General features: G+C 41.1%; 1 long non-coding RNA gene across 2 annotated transcripts; it reads left to right on the top strand.

The window, feature by feature from the left end:
* The first annotated feature begins 359 nt into the window (after window positions 1-359).
* LOC104870573 lies at window positions 360-10,480 on the top strand. Of its 2 annotated transcripts, XR_004515859.1 has the most exons (4): window positions 360-605; window positions 4,083-4,151; window positions 5,038-5,110; window positions 9,884-10,480. It is a non-coding gene; the product is annotated as an uncharacterized LOC104870573 (long non-coding RNA). The 2 variants fall into 2 exon arrangements; XR_782550.2 differs by lacking the exon at window positions 5,038-5,110.
* Window positions 10,481-12,528: the final 2,048 nt, after the last annotated feature.

Raw genomic sequence — 12,528 nt, 5'->3', positions numbered from 1 at the left:
TGCAGTTTGAAGTGTGCAGGAAACAAACCTAACAGATAAGATCTGCAGGGAGCATCTATAGCATCTAATTACTCTTTCAGTTTCTCTCCTTCATGTCATGGTGCAGCAGACTGAGGCCTTAAACGCTCATCTGTGCGCCCCGGGGCGGAGGTGGACACACATTCTGATACAGAGACGGTAATCTGAAGTCTGGGACGAAGACGCACCGAATCACCAAAGGCCTTCCTAGCGTGCAGGGCGCGGGCTCTGGGGCACAGCTGACACTTTCACTTTCCTCCTAGGCGCGCGCCAGCTCCGCAGGCTCCGCCTCCTGGTTTTGCGCTTGCCTTGCCTCGTTCCAGCCTCAGGCTGCAGTAAACACGACGTGGCCCAGCTCTGAGCTGTCAGTTACTCCACAGGGCCAGCGCGATTTTGGTGCCACAGTTGGGAGTGAGGCTTTTGTTCCACAACAAAAACAAGAGCCTGAATGGCAGGGCTTCCAGCGTCTGGCCCGTCCAGTCAGGCGTAAAGGAACCTGCATCTCAGATGTGGGTGACCTGTCATTAGTCAGCTCCCTCTGCTTCTAAACGACCAAGCGACCACGTGGAGACAACTGGCAAATTAAGGTGAATATTATACTCCAGGCACTAATAATGGGCCGGTTAGCTTGGGTGGAATGTTCCATTGTTGGTGGCCAACGGGGTCATTCGCCATACTTTTCCTTTCCTCTATCAAAGAACTTCTGTTTCCCCTCGGTGACATAAAGACTGTGCCTCTGTTAAATGATGGACTCATTTGGGTCAGGAGAAGGAAACCGGGCATTATATGTGGTGAACGCAGTCCACCGTACTTAGTGGTCCCTAATTATAAATATAGCTTCTGTTATGTCATGTAATATTTGCACGGTCTGAGCCAGGCTGAGTTAGAGCACACCCACATCCGAGTTGCTACTAACTGAGAAAGATCCTGTGTAAAAACTGGAAATCAAAAGCCAGATACACTGGGATCGGATATTCTCATTTCTGAAGGGATTTTTCAAATTTCAAAGTATTCAAGACATGAAAGCTACCCCCGCCCCGCTTCCGAAAGAAAAAAAAAATCCCAGTTAGCAGAGTTACTATCTAATGTGCCACAATTAGAATCTTACTCCTTCAGCTATGGTCTTGTTAGAATGAAAATAACTCCGAGGAACTAATGAGATCGCAGAGATAGTCATTTGCACCTCAGTATGAATGAGTTTAATTATTTCTTGGAGAGTAGGTTTTCAGGGAGAAAAGAATCCAGTTACAACTTAGTTCCTCAAAGGAGGCAGAGGAAAAGATGGGTGGCAATGAAGGCAGAAAAAAAGATTCTCAGTGGGAAAACATGCTTTTTGTTTCACAATTCTGGGGAAAGATAGCTTTATAAAAAGAGGTGGGTGTCACGTTTATTTTGTTTTTGCAATAGAACAGTTGCGGTAATGGAAATATTTTATATCTACATTCTCTGGTATGGTAGCCACTAGGCACATGTGGTTAATGAACGCTTGAAATGTGGCTAGTTTGATTAAGACATTGAGTTTTTAATTTTAATTGCTGCTATATTAGACAGCGTAGCTTCAGAGCAATTTAAAAGTGGAATCTGCCCACAGATGTTCAGGAGTAAGGAATCCTAGGAATTAGTGTGATGGGCAGCATCTAACCTGGCCCAAAGTATTCCTCACCTGAGTGGGGTCCCTTCCTTCCAAACAAGGCTAAAGCAGTGATAGCACATCGCCAAGGGGGTGGATGTCCCTGCTGAATCTGGGTTACAAAGAAACTCTGGCTCTGTCTGGGGCATCTTTGTCAGCCCTGTTGGCGCTGCATTCATTGGTGCTGAGGGACACCAGCTGCCTTGCTGTCAGCTGCTCTGCGGAGTTAACCCTCTGGCAAAGAACCCCCATCTCCAGCTAACAGCAGCCAGAAAGAATGTGAGGCCCTCAGAGGGTGACTGGGACAGAAGTAAAGGCTGCTGACAGCCCTGATGGCAGCTTTGTGGACTAGAGACATCAGGTAACCTGGGCCCGGGTTCCACACGACCTAATAAGTATGTGTTTGCAACGGCTGAATTTGGGGATATATGCAGCAATATGTTTTAACTCTGGAGCTAGTGAAAGCATGCTACGGTTCGGATATGGCCTGAGTGAGTCTCCAAAGGTTCAGGTGACGGAGGCTTGGCCCCTGGTCCTGGGGGATGACATCCTTTACAAGGGGATTACCAATCGGAAGGTCCCCAGGTCATTAGGGTGCTCCTTTGGGAGAGATGAAGAGATCCCAGCTTCTGTGGCTTCCTGTGCTTTGAGATGCTTTTCCTGTGTGCACTTCCGTCATTTATCATAGAGCCTTTGCCAGAACCACTGCTATGCTGTTTGGACTTTCAGCCTCCAAAACTATGAGCTAAATAAACTGCTTTTAAAAAATGATGTTTGGCTGGGCATGGTGGTGCACGCCTATAATCCCAGCACTTGTGATGCTGAGGCAGGAGGATCTCTGTGAGTTTGAGACCAGCCTGCGCTGCATAGTGAGTTCCAGGTCAGTCTCAACTACATAATGAGACCCTGCCTTAGCTTTTCTGTGATAGTGAGGTAACATGGACTGAGACAGAGCATCCCTTGATCCAGGAAAACCTTCACACATCAGCATCTAAGGCAATAAAAGCACCCTTGCTGTGACTCTAGTGCGGGTCTTCTTCGGCGGTCCTTTTCCTTTTTGGTTCTGATGCCTTTAAATTATGGCTGCTTGTGTTGCTTCAGAAGCTATTTCCATTCTAGCCAGCTGGCCAGGAGAATGTGTCAAGTGCACCCGAGAGGAGGCGACCTGGAGATAAGCTTCATAACTTGTGCCCATGCTCTCCTGGCCTCAGTGGAATAATCACCCCCAGATGTAAATCAGACTGGGAAGTAGAATCTCTGTGCCTGGGACCAGGGGGAAGCAGGCTCAGGATTCACCAACCTAATGTCCTCTGGGCTAGTAAACATCTGCACGAGAGGAGGCCTCTCTGTGCGGTCCTGAACCTCGGGCTCACCTATACACAAGACTCACGGTAAGTAACAGAGCGGCCGACAACAGAATGAGAAAACAACTGACTGCTCCTCTGTTCAAGATGCCAGTTCACCAAGGTTATCAGAATGCTGTATCCTGTAAGTTTCCATGACTCAACCCAAAATTAACCAAGGCAGAACTGTTCAAAGAAAGATAATGGCACCCTGCTGGAAATGACAAGGGAAAATCGGGAAAGTGTGTCTGCGTGTTCAAAGAGGACTTCTGACCTGCAGAGTGGGAACAGAGTGGAACTCCGTGAGCTGAGGTACCCGTAGAGAGCGTTACAGAGGCATCTGTTAGATCTGTTGCTCTGGGGGCCAAGCCTGATTTCTGGCTGCTGCCCCCACATCCCTGTCACATTCAGGGGCTACAGTGAAAGGAGTGAAATGGGAAAACGCTTTGATTGATTCGGGTTGTTTTCCGTTGAGGAGCTCGCGTGTCAATACATTTTATAAACGTCACTCCTCCTTTCGTCTCCCTAGGCCCCTTCCACCCACCTCCCTTCAGTTTAACCTGTGAGCTTGCTCCCACCCAGGGAGGATCGCAATGTTCACTGAACGCAGTCGGTATCTGTGGGCGTGGCTTTAGAAAGAGTTTCGGCACCCTGGAGTCAACTACTTTAGAAGAGAGGAGAGGGAGAAAGACGAGGAAAGTGAAGAGGAGGGCAGGGCTAAGGGAGGGGAGGAGGGAAGAGAAGGAGAGAGGGAGGAGCCTGCGACATGTCCAAAGGCGGTTTTCCAAGGAGCCCATGTGGACGAAGCTGCAGGGCCGGTCATTCACGGCCCCTTCCAGGCTCTGCACCTCCCTCCAGAAAGAGGCAGAAGCCACAACAGCTCTGGCACGTGTCTGAGGCTGGGGTTCTGCCTTAGGCCTGTCCTCGAGCATCCCTTAATGCTCCTGATTTTAACTGCTCTATTGCAACATGATACAAAGGACAAAATGCATCCGGTTAAACTCTACAATTGAACGCTGTTGTTGTTGCTGTATATTCAGAGTGGTACCATCATCGCCCACTACAGTTCTGACGTGGACTATCTCCCACAGGCTCATGTGTCGAAGAAGGTTTGGTTCCTAGCTGATGATGCTATTAGGACGTGGTGGGAACTTCAGGAGGTGAGGCCTATTAGTAAGAAGTAGATCGCAGAAGTGACCTTTTCTTTTTCTCTCTGCTTCTGGGCTGCCATGCGGTAAAAAGCTTTCCTCCACTTCATCCTCTCCACCATGATGTTCAGCTTTGTCTCATGGCCAAAGCAGCCCAAAGCAGTAGAACCAAGCAACCATGGACTGAAACTTTTGAAAATCAAAGCCAAACTAAATATCCCCTCCTTTAACCTGTTTTTCTCAGATATTTTGTCACATTGATGAAAAACTAATATATCATCATAAACTAATTTTAGCATATTTTTTTAACAACCTCCCCAAAACTCCTGACACCATGATCAGTTTCCCCTCATTCCTGCCCCAGGCCCAGAAACCCAGATAACTACTAGTCTATGTTCTATTTCTATAGATATTCTGGACATTTCATATAAACGGAGTCATCAAATACATAGTTTTCTGTGATTGGGGTTCTACATTAATACAGTGTTTTCAAGGCGTGTCCATGTTTTAGCCTATATCAAAACTCTACTTCTTTTTACTATTGAATATTATTTCATGGTGTGGATTTTACACATTTTGTTTTTCCAGTCATACCTTGCTGGTGATCACAGAGTTGTGGGTGGGATTGACAGACTGCTTCACCTGGCTTCCTATAGCAAATATCAGGGAGCCTTTGTACCTGATCTATGATCCCTGGAGAAGACCTGAAACTGAAGCTAGAATCCACATTTCCACGTGCTTTTCCCTCTAACTTCAGGACCAGCCCAGTGAGGATAGGAGTATGGGGTGGAAGTATAAGAGCCTGGCTAGGTCCAACTGGTGCTGGTCTCTAGGTGGAAATGCCAGGTCAACTATGATCAAAGACTTGGAGTTCTCTAAAGGTTTGTTCTATCAACAGGCCTTGCCTGAGCAGGAACCTGGAAGCCTTAATAACTATGGCATTGCTCATCAGTGACAAGAAATATTTTTAAGTAAGTTTTAAAAACACTTAAACATGTTAAAGGAAACCTGGATTATCCTGATACTTTTTTAATGGAAAATTGCATTACAAAATCCTTGTCATATCAGGAAGTAATCAAAAAGAGTATGGAGGGTCATGATGTCACCGAAAATGATACAGTGAGTGACACCGATATTCTTCTCCTTAATAAAGTGAAGATTGACCAAAACTACCAGAATCAACTCTTTAGAAATCAACCAAAGACTTTGGCCAGTGTTTATCCAAGGAAAACACTGACTCTCAGTAACAACCATGAGCTTTGTTTCATTTTAACTAAACCTACATCACAGCTCCGAGGTAACCTTGAAAAGAATGGCTTGTGTTCTTGGTTCCAGGGGCATAGAATAGACCTCATTTACACAGAATTATAATTATTTTCTCCATTAAAAAAAACGTATGTGACAGCTCCATGGAAGAGCAGCTCAAAGGACTTATTCTATTTTGCTTGACTTGGAACTTGCCCAGTTTAAAGCGACAAGAAAGGAGGGAGGCATCTGGCAAAAGCAGTTGCAGGCTAATGTTTTGGTTGCTATTGCTGGAGATGACAGAATAAACCGAAATGTTTGACAGGAAAGAGCAGGAGGCGAGATGTCCATGAAAGCTTTGAAGAGCTGGAATGGCATGCACGCTTAGGAATGAGCTGATAAAGCCCTGATAAAGCTCTGACCTCTGGCAGACCTCAGGGTTCTGACAGTAACAATTTTTTCAAATACCTACTAATGTCTCTCATCACAATAGTAGTATTAGTAACCACAACCAACTTATTTCAACTTTTATTGTGTAAGAAGGTATAGGAAACATGGTTTTCCTACCGACTGGGTGATGACATAGCCAACAAGATGCAACTATGGCAGCATTACAAAGTTTTGAAAAGTTTACACATGAGAAGCTGCAATAGCATATATGCTTATGAATGAGCATAGGGCTCTGAGTAAGTAGGAAGTAAAGGCTAAGGCAAATTTATAAAGGATCTGGATGAATGTAGAAGCCAGGCCTCAACACACATGCAGAGGATTTTGGTAAAAATGTAGCAATACTTTTTTTTCTTCCAGGCATTAAGGAAATCTCTGTTCAGTTATTATCTGATCGCTAATCCAGTACAACGGAGATTGCAGTAGCCACAGATGATAAAGAATACAGACATTATAGAATTAGCTCATAAAAGTTATTAAACAAATAAACTACAACTAAAACAAGCAACAGCAACAAACCCTGGGGAGAGGGCAGACTTTGATTTCTAGAGTTACCTCATTACAATATTTAAAGTGTTCAGTTTTTTAAAAAAACTACAAGGCAAACAAAGAAGCAAAAAGGTATGGCTCAGATATAAAAGGGGTAAAAAAGAAGTCAATAGAAACTGTCTTTGAGGAGGCCTGGATATTGGACTTAAGTGAAAAGTGTGATAAAAAAAACACAGTGACTGTTTAAAAAATATTTTAATGTTATTATAGAAAAGGACACATTGCCATGAATCTCCCCTTGACACTTCCAACACACTTATCCATTGTTCTTGTCTTTTTTTGCAGTAGTTCTGGAAGTCTTCCTTTATTGTGTTATGTTGTCATGACTGCTTCAATGTCCTGAATCAATTCAAAACATTTACCCTTTGTGGTAATTTTAACTATGAAGACAGCCAGAAGTTTCACAGTGCCAGATTCAGCTAATAAGGTGGACAAGGGTTCGCCACAATGTTTTTACAAGCACGCCTTTTCCTTAGATGACAATCTCCAGAAGCACTCGCTATATGTTTGATAACACTTTGTAAAGACACATCAAAGAGAAGGTCCAGAACTGCTTCAAAAAATGGCAAGAGAGATGATATAAGCATGTCTGAAGCAAGGGGGAATATTCTGAAAAGGATCAGTGACAATGTGTCTTCTACTGTACAACACTATAATTTTTAAAAACTTACTGCATTTTTATAACTCCTTGTATAAAACAACCTTACATGAGCCACTTAGAATATATTAAAAACTAAAGGAAATCATATAAAAAGCAAAATTATCAGAATGATGTCTTTCCAAGTACAAAGTATCAATAAAAGATAGTAATTATATTTTTAAACTGCCGGGGATTTAGCTCAGTAGTGCCGCCGCCTGCCTCGCAAGTGCAAGGTCCTGAGTTTGAGCCCAGGTACCAGAAATTATATTTTTAAAAGAACCAGCTGAAAATTTATAATAACTGAAACAAAAAGTTCAGTAGAGCACTTCAGCTGTAAATTTGAATAGGTAGAAGGATTAGCAACTTAAATATAGGTCAGTTAGGATTGTCCAGTTTGAAAAACAAGAAAGAGTGAAGTCAAACAAATTATTAGACTTAGAAATCTGTGGGATGCCTTCACATGCATCATGTTAGTAGAAGGAGAAGTAGGAGGAGAAGAAATAGGAGGGGACGAAGGAGAAGGAAGAATAAGGAGGAAAAAAGAAGAGGAGGGGGAGTAGGAAAAAAAGACAGAAAATATTTGAAAGAATGGCAGAAGAATGGCAGAAAGACATTTTCTACCCATCCAAGAATCTCAGTGAACTAAAAACAGGGTAAATTCAGAGATCCACTATGATAATAATCAAGCTCTCAAAGATAAAGAGGAAGAATTTTGAAAGCAGAAAGTAAAAAATGACTCAGTTCCTCAATAAAACCCAGTAAAATGAACAGCTGAATTCTCACGAGAAATGTGGAGGCCAGTGACAGTGGATTGATATATTGCAAGTACTCAAAGAAGAAAGTTAATCAGGAATCCTTTAATAAAAATTGAGTTTGTTGCTAACAAATCCATCCTCCAACAAATGTTAAAACAAGTCTTTCAGGTTGAAATGAAATAAAGGGGCACTAGATAATAACTAAAATTCATAAAATGTTTTTGGTAATAGTAATCATATGACAAAGTATGAATACACATTTTCGATTGTAACTCCTTTGCTTTCTGATTTAAGGACAAATGCATAACCCAATATTTATAAATCTATTGTAACAGACACAAGTGTAAGGATATGATTTATAATAAAAGCTTCATAGTGTAGAGGAGGGAGAAATGAAACTATATAAAAGCAAAGAGTTGATATACTAATATTAAATCGCTATTGACATGAGCTGAATTATAATAAGTTAAGAGGTTAATTATAATCACCAGAGCAACCACTAGGAAAATAACTAAAAATATAGTAAAGAGAGTGACAAGGAAATTTAATTGGCACACCAGAAAATACCTATTCAACATAAAATAAGTAAGTGATGGAAGAAATAAGTAACAAGAGGATATAAGACATATGGAAAACAAATAGCAAAATGAAGTCTTTATTTTTGTACTGTGTATTGAACCTTGGATGTCATACATTTTAGGCATTTGTTCTATTACTGAGCTACACCCCTAGCCCTTATTTTATTTTGAGACAGAATCTTGCTAGATTACTCAGGTTGCCCTCAAACTTGTGATCTTTGTGCCTTAGCCTTCCAAGTAGAGGGAAGTAAAACCAAATACAGGCATTAGAAGAGGTACTACCACAAATGACCAGAAAGCTTAAAAAAAAAAATAAAGTTACCTTACACTTAAATGATTAAACTCTCCAATTAACAGGCAAAAATTGGCAAATGTTTTAAAAATATGATCCAGTTATGTTGTCTGTAAGAGATTCAAAGATACAAATAGATTGAAGGTAAAGGAATGAGAAAGATTCACCACAAATGGTAAGCAAAAGAAAGCGGAAGTTATTTTAACAGCAAACAAAATGGACTTGGCTACAAAAGGTATTACTAGAGACAAAGAAGGAGATGCAATAATAAAAGAATCAAAAGAAATAAGAATTCTATACACATACATCTAAAAATAGAACTCCAAAATATTGAAACAAAATTAATAGCATTGAAGTAAAAGATAGGCAATTCAATAATTGTAGGAGATGTCAATAACCTACTTTCAACAATGGCTAACACAGATGACCGAAGATTTAGTAAGAAAGTAGAAGAATCGATAGGCCAAAGTATGCTATCAAGAAATTAAAGGGACAACTTCAGGAAAATATTTACAAATCATATATGTGGTAAAAGCATAATATCCACAATGTATAACAAACCCTTACAAATCAGCAACAAAAAGATAAATATTCTAATTTTAAAATGGGCAAAATATTTGAATAGATATTTTTCAAAAAATCTATGCAAATGCACAAAAAGTGTGTAGAGATATGCCCAGCATCATTAGTTATTAGATGTAAGTTAAAATGATGATGAGATTCCATTTCCCACCTTTAATGAAAAAATAAAGAAAATATCAAGGGTGGATTCGATACAGAAAAATTGGAACCCTTACATATACATGTAGGAATGTACAATGGTTTGGATGCTTGGAACACAGTTTGGCAAATCCTCAAAAAAATAAAACAGAAGTATTACCTTATAATCCAGCAATTCCTCTCTTAAATATTTGAAATCAGATACTCCAAAAACCACTGTACATAGTACCTCTCTTCATAGTGGTCAAAAGGCAGACCCCCCCCCCCGGCCTTTAGCAGATGAGTGAATGAACAGGCTGTGGTATTTCTAGCTATACAATGAAATGTTGTTCAATCATGAATATGGATGAGCCTCAGGAACATTACACCAAGTGAGGGGTGCATGACATAGAAGGTTACATCTTATATAATTCTATTCATGAGAATGATCCAGAATAAGCAAATCCATACAGAGTACATGGTACTGGGGACAAGGAAACTGGGATTAAACTTGGTAATGATATTGGATTTCTTTCTAGGGTGATAAAAATGCTTTGGAACTTGACAGAGGTGGTGATTGTACAACATGGAGAATATGTTGAATGCCACAGAATCATCCACTTTGAATAAACGATATTATGTTCTGCGAATTTCACCTCAATAAGAATTTTGAAGAAAGGAGTGAAATGCTGTTATAATCTACAACATGAATGAACCTTGAAAACATGTTATAGGAAAGAAACCAGAGATAATGGTCACATTCTACATGAGACCATTCACATGAAATGTCCAGAACAGGCAAATCCACAAAGGTGGAGGTGTTGTGGCTGACAGCTGACAGGGACAGGTTTTCTTCGGGGTGATGATGGGAACGTTTTGTAATTATACAGTAGTGAGGCTGCATGGCATGGTAAATATACTTAAAAACCCACTGGACTTTCACCTTGAAGTGGTAAAGTTTGTTATATTAACTTTCATGTGACAAAAAAAAGAAAAGAAAAGAAAAACGATACAAAGAAGATGTAGGACAAGATTTTGTAGAAGTGTGTTAGACAGTTAATTAATAACAGTTAACAAGGTAATAAGGGAAAAGAAAAAATCTGAGAAAATGAAAAATTGGAAATAAAGTGTTTGTAAATGGGGAGGGGAGGAGGGGGGTGAAGGGAGGGCAGGGACAAGGGGAAAAAACGAGAACCAAGACCTGTCATGTGAAGGTACAAGATCCCAGTAATGAGTGTAACTGTACTGTATACCTAAAATGTGCCAATAAACTCAATGAGAGAAAAAAAAGTTACAACAAAATCATGTCAGTTTGGATTTGGATTTTCAGATTTTTATCATTTGTCATTTATTGTGAGTTCTTTCACTCTAAATGTATACTTCCTTTTTAGTAAATTTTGTATTTTTTCCCTTAAGAAGTTTCTCAAAATTTATTAACCTTCAGGTCCCACAAAGCTAGGAGGCCATCCCTGCACTAATAGGTGTAGAAAATCAGTCCCCTGGACTCTACAACTAAGGAATGCTGTCACCAAGCAGGCTGTGCCCTATTCCAAAGGGACCCCTCCCAACTCCTCCAAGCATCCCCGTCTTACCACACAGACCCTCAGTCCTCCTCCGTGTTGCGCCTGTCTTATTCCCACTTCTGACAGCGATTCCCTTGTTTAGCTTATCTGCCATTTAGTCCCTGGCAATGGCCTACCTGCTCTAGAGTCTGACAAACCGCTACCTCCGATCGCTCTCCACATGTGGCCAGGGTAGATCTCACCGAAACACACATTCTCCCCCTTCTTAACTCTGCTGAGAAACTGTACAAGGTTCCATTGTCTGGAGAAAGAAAAGCTCATCTTCCAGTCTGTTGGTTAGTACGCATCTCATAGCCTTTCCCGCACCGAAATAATTCCCCACACTGCATGGTGTCCGACTCCTCTTGGTCCCCAGAATCTCAGAATTGTCATGTGTCCTATTACTGCCTTTTACAGTTCTTCCCTTTCCTAGGATGAGCTTCCTCCTCCTTATCTTCATCTGCCTGGATGCAGCCAGTGCAGCCCCAGGAGGTCTCCTACCTCCCTTTGCAGACCTGATGTATCACATGTAGACATTTGCATAGAAACACGTGTGCATTTTATACGTTCACATGCACATTTACAAATCAGCGGAATCATTTGAGAAGTTTCTCTGTGTACATAAATATGTAAAACTCCATATATGAATATATAAAACATTTGTATAGACATATGAAGTTATATATGAATATATTATACATATGTTTTTAATTTGTCTCCCCAAGAATTAGGTGTCTATAAACATGTCCAAGGCAGGGATGGTGTATCATCTATTTAAAACATGTTTTCCTCAGCAGTTGCTGTATTTTCTGTACACAATATGCCCTTACCCTGTGCCAGGCACTGCTATAATAGAGCAAATGCTTTTTGAATTGAATTGAATTGAACTGAACTGAACTGAACTGAATTCAGTCGAATGCTCTTTTCCTTGAGGACTTTAGGCACCAAGTAAAGGGGGAAAAGGCACAATGAAGAATATTAATATTACAAATAAATATCAAGTAGTAAACTGCAAACCAATTAAATGAGCATTGATGGCCTGGGGAACACAGAGGATTCTATAATCCTCATCATTGTCATCATCGCCCTCACAAATGGGTTAAAACTAATCGAAGGAAACCTTTTGGAGTGGCCAGGTAGCCAACACATAAAGATGAAACTTCTTGGTGCAAGGTATGGGGGCTGGTGATTCTCCGTGGAAGCTAAGTAGCTTGGAAAGCAACAGAGGATTTTAAGATTTTCATGGGGGAGACAAGGGAATTATTTAAGCCTAGTGGGAGACACTTGGGAATTTTAGGGCTTTCTTTGAATATACTATCTTCCTGTACTGAGATGAAAAGAGATGGAAGAATTTTTATGAAACTCAACTGAAAGCTCACCTGCTCCCAAATCCACAAATCTCATGTTTGCAAGGGAGAGGGACCCAGTTTAGTCACCTGAGGCAGTTTTGGGAACCAATGTAAAAGCCATCAGCAGAAGCACGCTTTGCTGTCCTTCCTTCCTTCCCCTCACACTCACCGGGCCACACCTGGAGGGCTGCATGCAGAGGTGGCTGGTAGAGTTCTTCTGGTTTTATTAATGGGCAGGAGCAAGTAGCAGATGATTGTCTGGACTAGAAGTCC

This window comes from Fukomys damarensis, unplaced genomic scaffold, assembly GCF_012274545.1.
Source record: "Fukomys damarensis isolate Sample0158 unplaced genomic scaffold, DMR_v1.0_HiC HiC_scaffold_5, whole genome shotgun sequence".
Taxonomy (NCBI): domain Eukaryota; kingdom Metazoa; phylum Chordata; class Mammalia; order Rodentia; family Bathyergidae; genus Fukomys; species Fukomys damarensis.
The sequence above is the reverse complement of the archived record's forward strand: the minus strand, read 5'-3'. Positions and strand labels throughout refer to the sequence as shown.